Source organism: Haemaphysalis longicornis, unplaced genomic scaffold (assembly GCF_048455015.1).
Source record: "Haemaphysalis longicornis isolate Haplotype H1 unplaced genomic scaffold, Haemaphysalis longicornis Haplotype H1 scaffold_5, whole genome shotgun sequence".
In the NCBI taxonomy this organism is placed as follows: domain Eukaryota; kingdom Metazoa; phylum Arthropoda; class Arachnida; order Ixodida; family Ixodidae; genus Haemaphysalis; species Haemaphysalis longicornis.
In genome coordinates, this window is record NW_027526385.1 from 143899442 (window position 1) to 143921398 (window position 21957).

Sequence of the window (21957 nt, forward strand, 5' to 3'; positions counted from 1 at the left end):
TGGTGAAAATATGTGGAGAAGCACTGGTAAACTAGAGTGGCAACGATACCTCCTAAAGAATATATTCAAGCGTTCAGTGTTAATCGAAGGTATATTTTAGAAAAGCTGCACAGTTACTTGCGAAGAGAGAGAACCAAACGTACATAAAGTTCGGCCGCCAGGATGATTGGGACAATCGCCATATCTGGGCTTTTAGTTTGGGATTATGAATATAAAATAAATCATCTGTTACCCTTTTTCAGGCCGCAGGCGAGTTAAAAGACGGTGAGCAAATTGATTTATTGATGTGTTTCTCTATTCTTTTTTAACTTACTCATTTTTGTTTACTTTTTGCCACTACACTCAGGCGTTGGGGAATTCCACAGGATAGTCGGTTGCAAAATACATAAGCTGCTCCATTGGTAACAGAATGATTAGGCAACAAAGCTGTCCTGCTTTTGTCAAGCAAGTCGTTCTTTGTGTTTATTTTTTCTGATCTTCATTTCTGCCATGATAACGTCATTTTTATCCACCGATATCTCTTCAGCGACATCCTTGTAAGTTCTACAGCGCAGTGCATGGTTGTCTCTTTATCACTGTCGCAATAAGCAGTACCCAAAAAGTAGAAAACAAAACTGAGGTTCTCTAGCTCTGCAAATTCAAAAGAGCATGACGCAAATCGCAGCCATAAACAAACTATCCGAGTGTCATTAAGATGTCCTAAATATGTTTGAGTGCGCTTTTCGTTCCTACTTTTTTCATGGCCTTATATAATCTTTGTTAGGCCAGCAGCCCTCTGTCGCTGTCTCTTGTACCACTCGCCATGCCTAATAGGCGTTTAACGCGGGGATTTTAGAGAATAGTAACGCGCTATGCTGCGCTATCTTTTTATTTGTTCCAACAATCGAAGAAATTCGCGCATCTTACAAAACGCAGGAAGATAAAAATAAAATGAAAATCCAGATGAATGACGCAGTCAGCAATGTCCGTGGTGAGTGCGGCGGATGGGCTGTACACGACCGTGTGGTATCGGCAATCTCGGGTATTCGAAGAAACCAAACATATTTGTGTGATAATGCAAGACAGCCCGCAGCATAAAACAGCGGTCCCATTACGAACGCTCTCATTGCCCGGCTATAAAACAAGGCGTGTCTTTTGTACGTAAACATTGCTAGTCTAGCAAATTAAAGTTGTCGTTTTTCCAGGAAAACGGTAGGGGCCGTATGTTCGAGTAACTGTCGTTTTCTTTGTTTGATCGAGAAAATAAACGCCGCTGTAAAGAATAAATGAAAAAGTAAACAGGGGATTCAAATCCGGTTCTCCCAAATATCAGTCAAGGGCGGTATACCAGTGCGCTTTTTGGGCACGTTATCAGTGCTAGATCAAAGGGTGTCCTCGTTTTTTTTCTTCGTACATGTTAACTTTAGGGACTAGCCGGAAATCGGAAGATTTAAGGGGCTAAAGCGCCCGATTCGCAAAATTCACGAACTAGAAATTGTAATCTTAAAATTTATAGACTAGTCAGAATCGCGTTACCCCTGAATGTGCTTGGACCGTGGGTGCAGCAGCTGTACACCAGATGGGTACAACGGTGGTTTTCTGGAGGTTGTGGCGTGTGCCCGTCTACTCAATCTCATAACAAGTAAGTTTCGACAGACGTGCGTAAGGAGCAGTTGCAACAGCTCCCTGCCTGCTCTCGACATCAGCCCTAATGCTCGCAATCAAGCCACTCTTGCTAGCATTGAAAAGCTGACGCAGCGCGAAATGGACAGAGAAGTCCACAGAAAAAAATACCATTCGGTCTCATTAGTGGCTTCTGAACACTTTCCGAATACGTTCTCGCTGCCTATAACGAGGGCATGATCTCTCGAAGATTTGGTACCAAGACCACAGAAAGAAAAGTAGCTGGCGGACGCTCCCCAGAGATTACACGCATGGCTTGTTTGCTTCCTAAAGAGGTCTTTGGGGGATAAGGCAGTAGCTTGAGAAATCGATGGTGGTGTTGCAATCAAACAACGCAGCTGGAAGGAGATGTCTGCATTTCTGCACAGAAAGTCCTTCGCAATTTTGTTAGCACCATATGACGCTTCGGTTTTCAAATTCAACAACATAGATTGTACAGAAGCCTAAGATATCAAATCAGCGTTATAACTACCACAATCTCCTGGGATGAGTGGATACGTTCCCACAGCAGTGATTTTCAGCTCAGTAATTACGTTGCCATCGACTTTCATTTCCTTTTCAGGTTGCTTTTACAAAGAAGGTGTTAGCCTCTAGTTTGTCGGGAAATTTCGCATCGCAAGCAGAAACCGCCGGCACGGCCCACGAGTTGTCACGTCAGTCTAATGAAGCAATAAAACATAGAGCTCAGTATTCGTTAAAAAATACCACAAAACAAGCGTAGAAACCCAAATATGGATGATGAGGCACCTGTGAACCATGGGATACGCCCCCGCCAATGTGTTCGTGAAAAAGAATATGTTTCCAGAATATGTTTGAAGGCAGGCAGGACTAGATGCTCTGATAGGACAGTTTCTGCTTAATACGCCAAGCGTATGCGTTAGGCTAAGCAGGACCCTCAATGTACCACCAGAGAAGCTGAGCGCAAGTGACAAGCCACCCGAGACGACGAGAAACATTTCATACGCTCCCCGTCAGCTTTTTTTAGTGGTTCACAACAGTTTCCGTTTGTATCCACCTGCGCAGGGAGTCATGGCAGTCATTTTGTTTATGAGTGACGTGAATTCAAAAATTTTTTTTCATGAAGTTTGGCGGAAGTGTTTCAAAGTAAGAACCCTTTGATCAGCGCACGATGTTTGCACGGGGTTTTTAATCGCTCAGATGATATAAGACTATGCTTTCTTCTTTTCTCAAAGTTTAGTTCGCGTTTAGAATGAATGATTTCACGGGGTCACCTGAGGTGTTTGCTTCTGAATTTCTTGCCCTGGCTTGGTATAGAGTCCTAAAGGCAGTATTAGCACGTTCTTAAAACGGTCCCATAAAGAGGATTCGGTTTTACAAGTACACCATTTACACCGACAAAACAACAAGTTTTAAAAAACGGGCTGAGCAACGGTGCTAGGACAAGGTGCTTTTAACTGGGTGGTCTAAGTGACAGCTGCGATGGTGGCAGGAAGAATGTTTTATTCTGCCCTATTTATTTTAATAAAAGCCACTTTACACACGGCAGCACGAAAATAGCCCCCCCCCAACTTTGCTGCTGCAATGGTCATTTTCAAGTGAACGTAACGGGGTGAGTAGAAGTTTAGTAGTTGAAAGCAGTTTTGATGATACATTTTGTTGAAAAAACACGAGAGCATCAGCGACTGTATTCTTTTTTGTTGTGACATTTGAGACACTGTAAAGGCGTTGGTGCCTCATAAAATTTGCTGAAAATATATTGATAAAATTGGATGAATAGTCCTATAAAAGTCCAGGCAGGAATTTTTTTTAATTATGCCGGGCGATGAAAAAAACCTTTACTTAGGTGCATGATCTGAAATAGGTGGTAATAATGTCTTAAAACTCCCTTTAGAAGTCAGTCTAGAACAGTATTTCCATTCTCCAATCAATAAAACAGTGCTCAATTGATTGTGGTACATCACAAAGCGGACAATCTGCCGAAAAACGAAAGCGGAAAGAGAGCGAATTCTAGCAAACGGCTGTAAGAGAAATGTAACGTAATTTTAACCGGCGCATAAGCGTTGGATAGGCGACTAGTCAAATACGTTTTCGACAAAGGTGATTTTTGCTTGGCCATGATAAAAAGAAAAAAAACACGACACACAGAAACTGGTAAACAAGATGCCTTAATTTCTAAAACGTTACTGACGTCCTGGTGGATGCGTTGTTGTGTTTTACCAGGGCATGTGGGTCGGAAGCAGTTACCGAAGTCGCAATAAGTCAATAAAAGCAGTACAGAGATAAGTGTCCGCCGAAAACACAAGTTGACAAGAGGCCACTGTGAATTGCTCAACAGCTGAGGAGTGCTAAGGTGCCAATTGAGCTTATGCGTCAACAGATTTTATTTTTGCCCAGATTTCTCTTACAGCAGAGGTGCACTCTGTTCGTTCGCTTTAATTTGTACAGCAAAATTTTTTCGAAGTAATATTTGTTGTTGTGCTGTGTAAGCGCCTTCCTTTCTTTTCTCTGTGTTTTATTTAGCTGCTTGGCACTTATTTGTGTGCATGGCACAAGAGTCGTGACCAATAAATGCAGCATGCTAATTCAACGGAGATCGAAATATAGTGCACTTTATTTTTGTCCTCACAGTGTAGGTTCTTTTATCTTCTTCAAGATTCCCTTATAGGACTACGCATTTATTGTCTGAAATATAACCATGCACTAACTGCAGGATTTTTCACCTTTGCTGCTGTAACTACACGTTTTCTGGTATTGTGCCGCACGGTTCGCCATCTGCTTTTCTCTATATTTTATTTCAAAGCCTTCAGTCACTGCCGTGCACTTAGTGTTTCCCTAATTTATTTTGATTTGTAATGAACGCAGAAAATGTCCAACCCCTCATCACCCAAGCTCGGTGACCATAGTCACCGCCATTTAGAGATTACTTCGAATTGATTTGTATTGCTCGCGATGGTTGTGTAAACCAAATCTGATATATTATGAGGTTTAACGTGCCGACGCTAAACAGGTGATTAGAGGCGCCGTACTAGATGGCGCGGGAGTACTTTTGACCACCTCGGGATATTTAACGTGCGCCGAAATCTCGAATGAGCGACTGTTTTTTTCCGCACCGGCCCCGTCGAAAAAGCGGCCACCTAGGCCTCAATTCAATATCCGTCATTCTAGATAATCTGCGTCATACCAATTTTGTACTATTCAGCTATTACAGCAAAAATGCATGAATTTGTACCCGAACTCTTTTTTGTGACCCACAGTCAGTGATCTGCTAGTGAACAGAATAGGCCGTGCATGGTGGTCAGCCGATAAATCGGAGACGACGGCGCCGACAAGCGTGCCACTACGCTGGTGCGGCTAGTTAGCCAACCATTGTTTTGAGCTGAATTCTCAGAACAACCCTGGGGTTCCAATCAGATGAAATGAGACATCTCATAAATTTGTTTGATTTGCCTGCATTTCGCGAGTAGATATACCCAGAAAAATACTAGTGAAAAACCGGGGTTTTTCCTTGCCTATCTACCTGCCAGTGTAAAGCCCTGAAAAGCACTGTTTGATTCACATGCCAGACTCAGTACCATCGGTGCGAATGCTTGGAGTTGGTCCAGAATTCCAACACCCCAACCGGTGTGACACGCCAACCGACCTTTATAACATCATCCAGTGTGATGGCCCACCAGCCACAAAACAGTAATACATTCCAATTGTATGCATTCCTTGTATAAATTGTACTGTAATACATTGCACTTGTGTTGCGTCGCCTTATTGTTTTACGTACGGGAGGGTTGACAAAAATTGTGTCTGGACGCCATTCTACCCGTCATCCAGACGATATTTTAGGGGCTTATGAACGTTTATTTACTTCACTTCAGTGTCCCTTTAACGCGCCCACACAACGTAGGTGACGAAGCGCGCGGTGGTGGAGTACTCCGGAATAATGTCCCCCACCTGGGGATCTTTAATGTGCGCCGAAATCTCGTACACACGGGTGTTTTCGCTTTTTGCCTCCATCAGAAAAGCGGCCGCCGCGGCCGGGAATTGACACCGTGACCTCGTGCTCAGCAGCGCAAAGCCTTAGCTACTAAGCCACAGCGGCGGGTAATGAACTTGAATTCACGCATTGATGGACACTAACACAGGTTCGTTACTTACCGAAAGCTCGTTTACTTTTTGCAAGCTTTGTCTGCAGCAGGACGGTGCTCTTTTGAGGCGCGGGTGCGGGAAATGTCGTGAAAATACCGCTGCAATGGAACAGTCCCCTGTTTGAGATTTCCGCAAACTGTCGGAGACGTCTGAAATTGGTATTCTTTCAACAGGTCTCCACTAAGGAATATGTCCATAACCAGAGGACGATGGCGCCCAAGGGACGTGACCCTGCAATCATGTGCCGATCAGTCAGCCATATTTTTAGGTCCACTGCTAAATACTGGAACTCGTTTGATGACTTACTAGGTAGAACACATAATAAACAAGCAACAGATGTGGCAGCAGCGTGCATTTCCAATTGATCGGCATGCAAAAGGATCAAGAGGTTGGTACATAAGCTTCAACTATACCAAACGGGAAGCTCATGTTTGCTAGATCACAACGCAGAGGCTTTCGATAAGCTGAAGACTCATGCACATCTTCATAGATGACTGTAGATCAAAGACCTGGACGGTGCTTCCTCGCGGTTAAGATGTCCTCGATTACACAGAATTGATTTTGCAACCATTTTATCGTTCCTTCACTTCTTCAACCTCCCTGAATTTATTATATATGCGGTTGCACGCTGTCTCAACATGAGTGCTTCTTGGAGACCACGGAATGGGGAACACCTCATTGGCCCCATATGACCGCATTAGAGAATGCAAGAAAACAGAGCAGAAAGTGCTTCAGAAGACGATAGAGACCTCAAGAACTTGGCACATGAAAAAAAAAATTGACTCATAATTTTTGCCTGAGCCAGTTCGTCGAGCCGTGTTCCGGAATTCCCGACGAAAACCTGCGTCCCTTCCATGTCACAGGGTTCTCTGGGTTGTCAGTTTTTCCTGAGAAGGCCAGCTTCACCCGCTGTAATCATCTGGATTGCGGTCTAGTACAGAGGAGCGGAAGACTATACCCCGCGGTGTGGTCAAAGACTAACCTCGGCGCAGCGAGCCCTACTGAGACAGCTTCCCTTAACTTCGGCGCCTCATGACGCAGACCCCCTTGGCAGCAGTCTTACAAAGAGTCATGTTGCGGAACATCATGCCATCATTGCCGTCCCTGGGTTCAACGACTGCCGGTGGCGCGGATGGTGAGACGCTAACGGACATTTAACAAGATTTTGGTTTTTGTCTACTGCAATTTCGCCGCTCGTTTTTGCCTCTTTTGTGAGATTCTGGGTTTCCCTTAGAATTGTGCTTGCGCAATCCTTTTGTGCCATCTTTTGGTACACCCAAATGTAGGTTTTGGCTTGCTGCGTTCTTCAATGGCAGTACAAATGTCTTGTGCGAGATGCTAGGCCAATATCTGTAACCAACATTATTGGGAACCCTCCCACGATTTGTCCAGAAAACTGACCACCAAGACACAAATTGTGCGCGCAGCCCCCCTCGCGAATCTAGGAAAGCTAAATACCGTGTGCACCCAGCATGCCTTATCCTGAGCGGAGCTGCGCGTTTGACTTGAAAACGGGCGTATTGACGTATTGAGTGCTTCACGGAACGCATTGAATGAAAGTCACTCACGAAAAGTAAATGACGCAGCGCAATATAAACCAGAAGGAGCAGGCGGCGAAAGCCACGCCGACAACACCGAAATCGAGACAAAGAGAGAGAGAGTTTCTCTATTCCCCAAGAGAAATCCCAACAGACATTCAGGCTGTTGGACCGACAGCCAATCCGGAAATTCGGCATATCGGTCTGTCGGTCTGATGGCAGACTGTTGGCCTGATGGCAGTCTGTCGGTCTGATGGCAGTCTGTTGGTCTGATGGCAGTCTGTCGGTCTGATGGCAGTCTGTCGGTCTGATGGCAGTCTGTCGGTCTGAATGCAGTCTGTCGGTCTGAATGCAGTCTGTTGGTCTGAATGCAGTCTGTTGGTGAAGCTATAGGTCCGATGACGAGATTGACTTAGGACACATGCTGTGAGGTGTGGAACTGGTTTACAAGTTTGGCAAGTATGTAGGCCTTTTAGCAAAATAAAAATAGAGAAGTTCATTTTGTGCTGCTCACTCATTTATTTGCGCTGCATGTCGCCGTGCTTTTGCGAAAGGTGCTTTCGCACCACCTTTAGCCTGGCTTCAGTGGGCTTCGCAGACGCAGCCTGGCCACATAGATCTGAAAAAGAGCTGTAGATAGAGAGAATTAAGGGTTCAATGACCTTGTGAACAAAAGACCATGTGGTAAAAGGGTAACAAATATTGCCAAACAGGTTGCCAGTAAAAAGCAACACTTTGGGGAATAAACTAATTATACCCTGTAGCATTTTTTCTTGCAAGCTAACCCATGCTGGGCCCGCAGCAAACCATTATTAATGAATGGCATTCAGGAACAATAGAGAGTTTTAGCAGTCCATCGTTCCGTTGGTTACGTTGTTACAGGGTGGCCGAAACTGGTCTGCGCCTGCGCGCACGGAAGGGCGAGGAGGCGCGGACATGGCGAAGGCAGGCGTGCGGAACTTGATTGATTGATTGATTGTAGGGTTTAACGCGACGACGCAACGCAGGCGATGAGGCGCGCCGTAGTGGAGGGCTCCGGATTAATTTTGACCACCTGGGGATCTTTAACGTGCGCCGAAATCTCGTACACACGGGCGTTTTTGCTTTTCGCCTCCATCAGAAAAGCGGCCGCCGCGGCCGGCGTGCGGAACTAATCCCCCTACTGTGAAGAATGCCTAAGTGCCCAGACGGGTCCCGGTAAACACGCTAGCTACGTACGTGACGGAACGGACGGACTGCTAAAACTCTCATATGTGAGACCATTTATTGTGCCAGAAGTTTCATATTAGGGGATGCTTGCTTTTGCTAAATTATGAGTTAGCTATGAGTTCTGATGCCAGATATCACATGCAATACCTTTCAGGGATGTGACCTTCTCTGGTGTCAGGGCTGGTTTGGGCTTCGTTTTTGCATGGCCCTTGTTCACTACGTTCCGGTGCTACATTAATCTTCTGTGCAGATTGCCTGTTTCGCCAATGTACACTGATTTGCATTCGGTGCATGGAATCTAATAAACAACACCTGGAAGCTTGAAGCGTGAGAGGGGGTCTTTCACGCTGACACTGTCAGAACGTAGCTTGCTAGTGGGCACGTGCACGATGTGCACACTGTGTTTCTTGAAAATGCGTGCAAAAGCTTGATTGATGTGTAGGACGAGAATTGCAGCACGTTTTGACACAGGCCTTGTGGACGCTTCTGCCTGCTAATGTCAATGCGGATTCCTGCTAGTCGCCCTCTTAGGTTCTTTTTGAATACAATGCTTTAGGCAGCCACAAGGACTGCATCCAAACGTGCAGTAATTACCTACGTCCCACACATCAGTGAAACTCTCGCACGCATTTTCAAGAAACGCAGTGCATACATCGTGCATGTGCCCACTAGCAAGCTGCGTTCTGACATTGTCAGCGTGAAGGACCCCCTCTCACGCTCCAAGCTTCCGGTTGTTGTTTATTAGATTCCATGCGCTGAATGCAAATCAGTGTACATTGGCGAAACAGGCAATCTGCACAGAAGATTAACGCAGCACTGGAACGAAGTGAACAAGGGCCATGCAAAAACAAGTGCACTGGCAGAGCACCGTGAGAGGACGGGACACGTGGTCGACTGGAACAAGGCGAAATTACTGACAACTGAGTGCAATCTATCTTCTCGATTACTGCTCGAGTCCCTCATCGTTCAGACGACGCCCAACATTATCAATATAATGGATGGCAATCCGCACTATATCTATGCAAACTCGTTGCACTGCGTAATGCCAAATATATAGCTTCGTTTTCCACGACACATGCTCACCGTGAACAAGCACCAAACCGTTAAATGGGTTTTTTGACTTGGTCAGTGACCTACGTTTCATCATTGCAATAATGCTTTTACCTGCCTACACGGCATTTTGTCAAACACTGAACTACACTACATGAGCCATTGCCGTTCTTAACCTGCACCAGAGTATATAACCTTTCACTACTGCTATGAGATAGACCCATAAACACACTTCAATATGGCCTTTACATTTAGCTCTTGGAAACATGCATAATTTCACCTTTATGTTGCACCTGCTACAGCAGCAGGTAATATTCCAAAAACATGAAGAAAGAAAAAAACGGTGGTTTAACACGCCAAAGCTACAAATCGGGATATGGGGAGCACTGTAGGGGAAGGCTTCGCATTAATTTTGACCACCTGGGTATTTTTGTGCGGACCGAAATCTCAAAACACGGGCGTCTTAACGTGTTGCCTCCATCTGAAAAGCGGCCACACCAAGCGGTATCTAACCAACATTCGCCTCCACAGGACACCACCCTAGCCACTGCAGTCAGTTAAACATATGAAATAAAGCGAGCTTTGGAGTGCAAATGAAAATATTAATTACACGTCTTATTTTCCCAATTGATCTACCTTTTGAAATCCACCATGCAACCCCCCTCCCCTACCGGCCTACCAAAACACCTTTGTCTCAAGAGGTAATCAGGCTGTTGTTAATGAAGTATTTACAATTCGAGACTTGCCACCGTTAAAGTCATGCACTTTGTTTTAGACATAAGCGACATTAGCCATTTGCAGCACTAGGAGTTAAAATTGTGTTAAGATCAGATTAAAAGCATTGACGGTAGTAGTTGAAAGAAATTGTGTGATAAATTACAACATCATCTGCAAATAGACCTACATGGGAGGATATGCAACATGGAAGATAGACAGGACCAAGCAACCTGCCTGGGGGGACAACAAAGTGGCACGACCAAAAGTATACAGTTATTAGGAGAAGTAAACTGCATTTGAGAAGAATGAAAATCTTTCGCTCAAGTGAGGACATTAGGGTGAAGTTTGAAAAGTAGTCTGTGGTGTGCAATGCGATTGAATGCTTTACAAAAATCGAGAAAAACTACCGCAGTTTGTAAGCTTGTGTCAATGGATCAATGTCGATCGTGAACAAATCCTGAAAGTTGTGTTTCTCAAGTAACCCTTGTGAAAACCGTGGTGATATTCGAATGTGATATTGTGATTTTATAAATAATTAGCCACCTGAGAGTGAATGAAACGGTCCCCGACCTTGCATATGGTGCTTGTTAGGGAAATTTAATGGTGAAGTACAGTCTCCTGATTTAAAGATTGGTGCTACCTCGACTATCTTCCAATTATTGAGAATAGTGCCTGTCATGAGAGACTGCGAAAAAAGCGGTGTCGGAATTCTACAGACTGCGGGATGTACTTTTCGGTATAGTATGATTAATACCAGTATGATCTGAAGTAGATAAAATTGTTAGCTTACTTAAAATGGAAAGTAGTTCCACACCAGTTTTTGTTGCAAGTTCAAAACCATATCGAAAGATCCTAAATGTTTGCTTGGCTTGATTACATAGGAATACTTGCTTCAAAGTCAGTCCAATTTCTCTTTTTGCCCTTTAGTCATCGGCCCCAGATTCTCTTCAATATCTCTGCTAAGCAATGACACACTCCAAACGCACAACACTGCTTCATGAAAATGTTTCAATTAATCAGAGGCCACAGCACTGCTAACAGGTATACATCATGGCAGGTTCCACAACATGCAATAACTAACCTGAAAGTACATAATCGGTGGGTGCACCGGTATGGCAGCAGTGCCTGGACCGATGTGTCGAGCAAATGCGCTGGCTTCTGAACGGGTGGTCCAAGCGGCCAGATGATGGATGAAGGAATGATCATTCCTGGCGGCAAAGCGTACAGAGCACCAACGAAAGGCCAGGCAGTACTTGGGTACAGCAGATGCAGTGTCGGTTGGCCAAGGGAGGCCCTGGCAAAGCTTTTGAAACTGGATTGGAAGGCAGCCGACCCAGGACAGCCAGCAGCAGCACCTGCAGGTGCATAATCTGAGTGTGCTGACACTTGTTGAAATACAAGAAGAGCACACACAAAGCAGGAATGCTTACATCAAGTAGATTTTTAATCGCTTAAAGACAGTAACCTCCAAGGCACTAATAAGAACAATCCCGGAACACCCCAAGTGAAATTTAGGTCACAGTAACAATGTATTTAATAGACCCGCAGGTACTGTGAGTGGGGTATGCATGATATATGCAAAGCTCACTGCTGAGCTAATTTGCATGGAACGCATGCTAGCAGCTAATCTGCATCCCTTGCTTTCAATAGGTTCTGGTGTGTGATAGTTGAGGCTCCTCCATTTCAATGTCTGACTTGTATCTGCACGTTCAATTCTGAAATATAAATCGAGTTGAGTGAGTGCCTACAGCTTTCTTGTTAGTCTCTGTACGGCCTGCGGTTTTGCGAAAATGAGAACTTGCGAATTCGCTCAATTTTCAGCACTAATGTAAACAATAAATATGCCTCTGATATCAAGCCCCAGACTTCCCGAGAGCTACTCTGACGGAATCGGCAGGCGCCTCGTAGGCGTTGTGAAATCTCCCCCACTACCCCGAGACAAATCTCTCCCACTACCCCGAGACTGTGCTAGCTCCCTGCGAGGCCACATGCGCGCATTTCACCTTCAATTTGCACGTATGTGAATTCTATACCTCTATGAACTCTCAGACGGGCGTCGTCATATTCGTGCCGGACTCGTGAAGCTCGGCAACTTCAGGGGTCGTGAAATCGCCGCACTGGCTCGCTGGCGCGCGGCCCGAACTCTCACCGTTTCCTGCCCTTGCATACTATTTTCTCTCACTTGCACTTTGTAAATTCTCATCTGTTTAACTACACCTCCTGCGTCCTCATCTCTTGCCTGCTTTTCTTCCAGCACAACTCCGCCAGCACCCGGTCGACGCGTACGCTGTCGGGGTGCGTTGGCGAGCGATTTCATGACGCTGTGGCCGAGCGTCACGAGAACAGCACGCATATCGCGGCCCGAAGACCGCAAGGTCGCAACGGCGGCAGCCGGTCTCGCGAGCGCAATAGCTGCGAAGCGCAGTGCACGGAATTCGGGTAGGGGGGGAGACTTCACACCACCTACGAGACGCCAGCCAAAGAATCAAGTGTACGCTTTCTTTTTTTTTTAGCAGCCGTGTACTACAGCGCGAGCATCGTAGCCAAGGTCTAGCTTCAGCGTAAATTGATGCTGACTTCTGCGGAAACGGTGGACTGGGCGCAAAACAAGTATGCTAAATCACCTAGGCTCTCAGAGTAAATGAGATGGGGGTCTAGTGAACCACTGAACTCGTTCCAACCAAATACAGAATAATAAAAAATGCGCACTTACCCTAGCAAAAACGATGTTTCCAACGTACAATTCTCCTTCACTGTCGTCTTCATCTCGCGGACACGAACAGGCAGCAGGCTTTGTTCGAACGCAATGTCATCCACTTTTGAGGCGCACTATTTTATGCGGCGATGATCGTTCTTCCCGGGTCTCCATGTTCGACACACGCGTAGGTTGGAAGGGTAGACATCACCCATAAAGCTTTTATAACTATGATGTAAGCTTGAAATAGATAAAACTGAACCAGCAACCACTCGGCACAACACGCCATGAACAAACCAGAACAAACACACAAAAAGTGAGAGATAGTTGCCAGACTTCAATAGCAGCACCTTTATGTTTGACAGAAATTGTGTTAGTGCTGTAATATTGGTAACTATCTTTCTGATTTCAAAGTCTGAAAGGTGTTTATAACTTGAATTTGAGGTTTTTAAACGCAAAAGTGAATACACATATAGTAACTGACATATATACTGATATTGTAAAGAAGTTTCGACGTTTGTTTTGGTTTTGTTTTCACGGCGGGCTTCTCAAGGGAGAAGGGGCGAGACAACAAGCTACTTTGGGTTTAAGAAGAGGGTGGTAAATGTCGGCGTGATGGAAAGCAAGCAACAGGCGCTTACCCTGGTCTTAAAAAAAAGAGCTAATAAAATCCTCGCCCGAAAAAAAAAAAGTGAGGTTCGACGAGGAATCGAACCATGGACCTTCAAAACAGTAAGCGGACGCGCTACCACTGAGCTATCTTGTTTTTTTTTTGTTTATTACCTTTTGCACACACGTAATACAAGTCACGGATAAATTAAAAACCGCCTGCCAAACTTTGGCTGACGGAAGGACTTAAAATAAACATCAAAAGTACACAACTCCTCCAAAACAGGAAGCCATTCAAGTTCGGGGTCCTGTAACTTGTACACTTCATACAAAAGCCTGACATTTTGAGAAAAATACTTGCTTACAGTGAGTGCATTCGGGTCCGCATGTCTCACAGCTATTCTGGACCTCCAAATGGCATGTAACCCTAGCGCCATGATCAAATCATACGGGACTTCATCTTCGCGCTCAACCGGAAGGAACCGAATGCCATGCGCTGAAATGGGCAGGTCTTTCTTTAACGTTCTCTGTAAGACGTCCCAAAAAAATACGGCATCCCAGCACTCCACGAAAACATGTTCCACTGTTTCGGCTTTCGCACACAGCATACAGATGTTTGACCAACCAATAAACAGCCCCTTCTCCTCCATCCATGTTTTAACTGGCAGCGTTCCTGTATGCAACTTGAAAAAGAAAGTTTTCACGCATGCTGGGACTGCCATTTTTTTCACGCGGGATAACACATCCTGGCCAGGACCAGAACTAAACATTTCACGATAACGTGGTACGGGGAACAGCATCTCCTTCAAATTATTTGTAAGGGTTTTTCTCGAAACAGTGGCTAAATATTCTACTGAAAATCTCACAGTAAGAAAACGAAAAGACTCAACCACTTCCTTCATATAGCCTTTCACGGCACCACATCTATCACTTACAGAAGAAACAATATACATAGGCAAGGCATCTACTAATGTAATCTGCATTAAAGTGCGAAGAAATGGATCACGTGTATCACGCAAAAACATAAACCGGTTTACAAGCTGGCGAACAAATACATGACACAGGCCAACACCCCCATGCCTTACTCGGCGAAAAAGGTTACTCCGACTGGAACGCTCCCACACCGATGACCAGATAAAGACTGCGAATACTCTGTGCATTCGCTGCACGTGTACTCGTGAACAATGAAGCACCTGCAGCACATATCTTGACGAACGGTCGGGGCTCGCCTAAGACAACTGTATACTTACGTAAGTGGTCAACGAATCTTGTTTGTGTCTAGTTTATGCTGCATTTTTGAAATTCTGGCTGTCCTAACGCTTATTTCTCACGCACCGATCTTGCAGACGAGGCCACATTGCTAGCGCTGCAATCGATTGAGCCAAAGCTCCCTTATTAGACTCAAGAAAAGCTATCGCAGGTCAACCCGACCTTTTCTGCGCAAGCCACGGTAGCCACGAATGAAATTTAACGTGCCGCTAGAATTCTGGCGTTGATAACGCTTGTTTGTCCGGCACCGTCTTGCAGACAAGCAACGTCGCGCTAATACTACAAGCGATGTCACTCCGGGCATGTCAGGCGCATCAAACCCGTCGTGTAAAACGACTGCTAACAGTGCGAAAAACTCTGAATTTGTAACAAGTGGGGATAATGCAAGGCAATATTAGATAGCGACCGAATCATGCAGTGGCGGCGACATAATAGGTACAGCAAACAGGTACCGTGGACGGCAGAGACGAGCGAAAAAGACTTTACAGGGGCCGCCCCGGGCGGCCTGCGCAAAAAAGGAAGATAGAACCCCTGCATACACGCCCTCGAAGAAAGCTGTACAGCCGATTCAGTTTGTTCTTGACGAAGAGCAACCGAGGCTGCAAACAAACTATTGTGCTTGCCGTGGTATGAGCCAAAGCATATCTTGACATCGTTATGTTATCGTCCGTCTGACTGTTACTTATTTAAGGGAAAAATCAGAACACAAACGTTGACGTTTAGCGTCTATGCCAGACATAGACGCTGCTGTTTAGGCCCTAAAAACACCTTCAGGGCGTCTGTCGGTTCTGTCTGATGGCGCGCTCGCGCCGCTGATTACCAACAAGGCGTCTGTTGGCGTTCACTGATCGTGTTGGCGAGCCGGTAAACGCCATCACGGTTGAACTCCCTGTCGGAAGACTACGCTGTTGGGACGATAGAGTGCCGACAGAGCTTCTTATTGGCCCCACAAACGCCATCAAGGTTAAGCTCCCTGTTGGAAGACTAGGCTATTGGAACGATAGAGTGCCGACAGAATTTCTTATTGGCCCCACAGGCGTGCTGTCAGCCCAACAGGAAAGTCTTGTTGGACTTTTTGTCCGGGACAAGTAAACGTAAAGCTGACGAGATAGCGAGAGGGCTACTACTGCATTTGCTTCGACTTCGGAAATGTAATGAATTTTTCTGCCTGTATAAATGCCAGCAAGAATATCCGCGTCGACCGGTCGGGATTTCAGTCCCTGAGATCGTGGTCAGCGTCACACATGCTGTCCCTTATGTTCGATGGACGCCGGGATGGCTCACATTTATACCGAGGGTGCTTTTACTCGGTAGGTGTTGCAGAACACTGACCACCAGGGAAGGGGGCAGTCACCATAAGCATTTTGTACTGTGGAGATGCTTTGATTATCAGAGACCGTAAGAAAACCAAGAAGACGCTCAATACCAAGCGGCAAAAAGGTTTTCACGCAGTAGTTTGAGCTCCCGGGTCACTACTACCATAAGAAATATAGAACACCAGCCATGGAAAGTGAAACAAGAAGAAAGCTCGATACGAGACTTCCGGGACACATGAGATGGTAAATAAAAATTTGTACAACACCAAAAAAATTTAAAGGCCTCCAGGACTACATCGTATCGGGGAAGTTTTGTTGGTGTTGCTCTTCCAAACTCATTTTGTTCTGAACCACGGGATTTCAATACCCTGAGATATCTGAATAATTTTTCAGATATCTTTTTGAAGGCCTAAGATTTAGCCAACCTTAGTAATTTAAAAAAGAAATGTAATATAGTACTAATGTTGTAGAGATTTAAAAAAATTAAGTCATTACAGCTTTACCTCTACAACCACGTTGGCCCCCGTGGATGTCTCTCTCACGTCTTTTTTTTTTTTTTTGAGGCGCACAGAATTGCAATAAAGGTGGCAAAATGGTGGATGACACTACAATTAACTTAATGAGCAATCCGGGCAAAATAAGTAGCGCCTGGTCCCATGAGGACCCATCAAAGTGTTCCTAGTCTTGCCACGCGTTTTCCCGTTTATCACGCCAAGATCGCAGACGTAAAACAGGTAGTTGGGTGGACTGGTTTTTATTAGATGCTGTAGGTGTCATCAAAGTACGCGAACTCGGAAACCGCTTAGGTACTCTCGGAAACACGCGAATCAACCAGGGAGTGGGTTCAGCGTCCCCTTGTTTCCGATGGGTGTAACAAAACGATTTGCATCACAGTGCGTGCGGGAGGCAGTTGCCTAAAACCACCACCCTGACACTCCCTGCTTTTTTGATTACGTCGTGCATGGTGAGCGCAAACCCCTCTCCACGATCTATTCCTGGAAATTTGTAGTCGCAAAAGCAGTGGAAAGTCAAATACACGCTGAAAATCTTCAGCGATTGCGAAGGAAAGACTAACTACTTTTAGTAAACACAATGGTATTTTCGAAAATGTCGCAGCCATGTGTGTGCTATCCAAGGGAAAGGGAAAAAATGTCACAGCTTTAAGCTGCAAATAAGTATAGATTTCCGGCTGTCAAGACGTCACCATAATTGAATATTTGATTGTGGGACCCAAATGAAGTGTGAAATCTATTTTTAGCACATCGTTACGTGACGCTTCCACACGCACCGGCACATTACGAAAAATGTAGCAGCATCGCAGAATGCATGTCGGTCTTTCGATCCAGGAAGAAGAGAAGAACGTTGATCTGCCATGTTGGGAATAGTTCGCTTATGTGCTACAGTATTGCCCGCTCGTATAATTAGTATAAGAGTTGTAAATACACTCTATTTTCATCCGGACAACTTGTGGAAGTGCCACTTCATTTCCCTTCAGTACACCACGCTTCGCCATCTCTCCACAGGTCGAGTGGATGACAGTGGGCTCTCCGTATTACCCTAGGTCAGCTCTGTAGGGGTTCACTTTACGCGCCATGGCGCTTCGTAGTGGACGCCACCTTTGCTACAGCACAATGACTGACAACTCGGGAAACGTACTGACCCCATTATTCATCATCGTGTCCCAGTCCCGCGACCCTGGCCACTTTTGCGGCACGGTAGTTGTCGATGTAGAACACTGGATCAAGACCTACGAGTGGGTGGGCGTACTTTACCGCACACCTATTTTCATCCTTACAGCACAAGTAGGAAAAAGAAGAAGGGATTTAACGCGCTTGGAAAAAAGCTGAAATCTTAAGCTATCACTGTGTGCCGTAAACGCCATTGTGTAAATAACATCTGTTCCCACTTCGCGCAGAAGGGAATGTAAGCAACCGGTATAGCTTGCGCAGACACGTCGGAATGAATTTCGGGGCCTTGGATGTCGCACGATAATAAAGGTTGCTTATGATGCTATAGCTTTCCAGTAATGAATATATTCGGCACAAGTAAATCTTATGGTGATGCGTTTTTTAAATTTTCTTACTCTCCTTCGCAGGAAGACCTTATAGAATTTGCCGCTTTCAAAATGCAGCACCCTGCTCATGTCGGCTGAGCTCCACTATGTTTATTGTAGTTTAATACAAGTGACACCGAATATAGAATATTGTTGACATACGTCAGATAATGGATGACTATTCTCTCTCTCACACACACATTGACATCAATGGTCAGCGACCTTCAACCTTTTAGGGGTTATTTGAACAATCTAGAGCCCTAGCATTTCCACTTGGCATTAGCGAAGAGCTCGAAAAGTTTAAAGAAACATGATCATTCGAATCTTCGTGCCGCTTAATTTTATTTTTATGTTTTAAGACCTACTCGAAAAAACCGAAAACCGTAAAACTTTGAGTCTGCACACGGTACTTGCACATGAAATACCTTGTTTGCTTCTCGTAATACAATAAAAGAAAATAAAATATTTCGCGTACGTTTCACGAAAACAGCAAATGTAACCTTCTGTTCATTTTTATATAATTCTAAAGCGACAATAATACGAAATGAAATTCCTTTACCTTCAGGAACGAGTACCTTGATTTCCTCCAATATGTTCACATGGCTTGGGTTGCTGAGCCTTGCAAGAATGGGACACTGTCAGCGTTTCAGCGCCGAGTTCATCGATCAAAAAATGATATTCGCAGGAGATTGTATTCTTTCTGGCATTGACTGGGACAGATTAGAAGCCGCCTCTGACACTTTCAATGTTTCTTGCATGTTTGATATTATGATTGACCACAATCTTGCGGAAGTTGTGGTTCATCCTACATATGTTACCGAGTCAACATCTTTATTGCTTGATCTGGTATTTTAACATCGATCAATTGTCCAGTACGACGTGTCTGTGATCATTGGCACATCGGACCACATTTTGTTTATTGTTTTATTCCCCTTGCATGTAAACCGCTCTAAGAATACGCATGCCACCAAATCTGTTAAAAATTTGGCGGGCGCTCAAGATTCGCGACTTTTTGAGTTTTTGGATGATCATGTGGCCGAGATTTGTGGCTGCAATGTCGAACACCTTTGGAAGAAATTCAAGAACATCTGAAAGTTTTGCTTAGATACATTCGTTCCCAACAAACTAAAAAAACACACTGAGTTCACTTCGTGGGTCACGAGACATATACTGCAGGCAAAACGAAACGCTGAACGTCTCAGGAAAAACAGGGCAGCTTCCCACCGCCTAAGTGAAGTTCGGTCTGCTTTACATGAAGCGATTTAACGCGAGAAAAGCTATTATTTCAATACTATTTTGGCTAACTTTATTAAGATGATCCGCAGAAGTTTTGGGCCTACATTAGCGATCGCAAAATGAGCGTAGAACAAATTTCCGTGAATGTTTCTCTAATATTGGACGCGAACGAAAGCGAATGCTGATCTTTTTAACTCCTTTTTTCATAGTGTTTTCTCTCAGTCTTCTCAGCCTGTAGCTTTTGCACGAGATCCAAATATTTCATCAGGAAATTTAATTTCACATGAAGAAGTTTTAAACAATGTTCTTCGAATAAAAGTAAAAACTTCCGGTGGGCCGGAGGGAATACCGAATGAATTTTTCCGACGTTACGCCGAGCCCTTGTCCAAATACCTTGTTACAATATTTGATGCTTTATACCGTAATGCCACATTAACTTGAGGATAGAAAATTCATCGTGTCAAGCCAATTCCAAAAAGGGAGACCCTCTTCTTGCCTCCAATTATCGGCCAACTTCGATTGTACCCTCTTGCAGCAAAATGTTAGAACACATTGTCACAACATTCATATCAAAACACCTAGATGGGCATAACATTTTATCACCGTACCAGCATGGCTTTCAGAAAGGGTTCTCAAGAACAACTCAGTGATGTACAGTAATTCGTTCTCTTGCATCTGTGATTGGCAAAGGCCGCCAAGTCGACGTCATATTTTTAGATTTCTGCAAAGCTTTTGGCTGAATCCCCCATAAAAAAATTATGGTTAAAAACAGCTTATTGGACTTCTGAATTTTCTATTAGCCTGGATTTCGAACTGCTTGTCTGATCGCTCCCAGTTTGTGTGCATTGAGGATCAAAGTTCAATTCTTCTGCCTGTTACTTCAGGTGTTCCACAGGGCAGTGTACTCGGTCCGCTACTATTTTTGATATACTGTAATGATAAAAGCCGCCAAGTCGACGTCATATTCTTAGTTTCTGCAATGCTTTTGTGTAAACCCACCTTGTAATGTTCGTCTTTTTGCGGATGATCGTATTCTTTTTAACTCGATTGCTAATCCTGATGACCAAGCAGCTCACCCGTCCACTCTAAACAATATATGTCTATGGGGGGATGAAACTAAACTTGGATAAATCAGTTCTGCTCCGTGTCACTAAGAAGAAAAAGCCAGTACTAACTGAATTCTCAAGCTAACATGGTTGACTTTGCTTCACACCGAAAATTTCAAGACTGTGTTTGTTTCATAAATTTTATCATGCATTGCACCTAAACCATGTTATCATTCCAGCTCATCGTCTTTCATGCCGTATTATCCATTCGAAAGCGGTTTATCCACCACGTGCGCATACCACTGCCCATCACTCTTCATTTTTTGTGCAAACATCAATAGAATGGAACGATCTTCCTGCTGACATCGTGCACCACTCCAGCATCGCCCATTTCAAAGAAGCCATCGAACAAATCATCTGTTTGTGAACACTCTACCCTCTCATGTAACACCCCTTGACTAGGTGCCCTTGAGGTATAAAAAATAAATAAATAAATAAATAAATAAATAAACAAATATATAAATATACGTTCTCTAACCAACCTCTTTATGAATTTAAGGTATGCAAGTATCTTGGTTTCACTTTAACAAATTATTTAGGTTGGAATTCCCTCATTAAATAGGTTTCTTCCACATGTTCCCGCAAATTATGCATGCTAAGACATAAACTTAAGGATGCCGCTACGAAAGTGAAACACCTAGCTTACAAATCCTTGAGACTCCCGAAATTGGAATAAGCATACGTTGCCTGGGATCCTTATCCTAAAAGTAACATTGGTGTATTAGAAAAAATTCAGCGGAGGGCAGTTCGTTTTATTTATTGTCTCTATAAGCCTGGTAGTTGTCACTAATGTTATGGTTTCAATGGTGTCCCATCTTTGCAGTCAAGACACAGATTCTTGAGCCTAAAATTTTTGTACCTCCTTGCAAACCGCAAGCTTGCTCTGAACCCTGACCCCTACCTCACACCACTAAGAACACGTCAGACCCGGCATTCACACGCACTTTCTTTAACGCCATATTTTGCGCGTACCAAATTGTTCAAATTTTCTTTTTTTTTCTCGTACCATTGAAGAGTGGAACGGTTTGCCTGCAAGCAGTTTACGCTCTCCTGAGCCTATTTACGCCGAAATTTGAAATGGTTTTTGCAACTATTGCAACTGTTCTGCGTTTCCCTCCCCACTCTTAGCTTTCATTCTTTTTGTATAAAAATGTTACGCTTTCCGCTTTCTATTTCTTTCATTCTTTTGTTGATGTTGTATTGAAATATTATGCATAATAACTGTATTATATTGCTCTCTTCTGCTTTGGCCTCCGGCCAGGAGTATTTGTAAATAAATAAATAATAAATAAATAAATTCGGCAAGCATCGTAGGGTCGCCAGTGCTCGTCAATATGTTGCTATTTGTCATTCCTTGTGACAGCGCTGACGAGTGTTTGGGAGAATCCTTTAGTTATTT

At 44.4% G+C, this 21957-nt stretch overlaps 1 long non-coding RNA gene across 1 annotated transcript; it reads right to left on the reverse strand.

Annotated features, from left to right (window-relative positions):
- Positions 1 to 7536: 7536 nt before the first annotated feature.
- LOC144138718 (uncharacterized) lies at positions 7537 to 13648 on the reverse strand. Its single transcript, XR_013315950.1, has 3 exons — positions 12988 to 13648; positions 11356 to 11629; positions 7537 to 7928 (listed from the first exon to the last, which is right to left on the reverse strand). It is a non-coding gene; the product is annotated as an uncharacterized LOC144138718 (long non-coding RNA).
- Positions 13649 to 21957: the final 8309 nt, after the last annotated feature.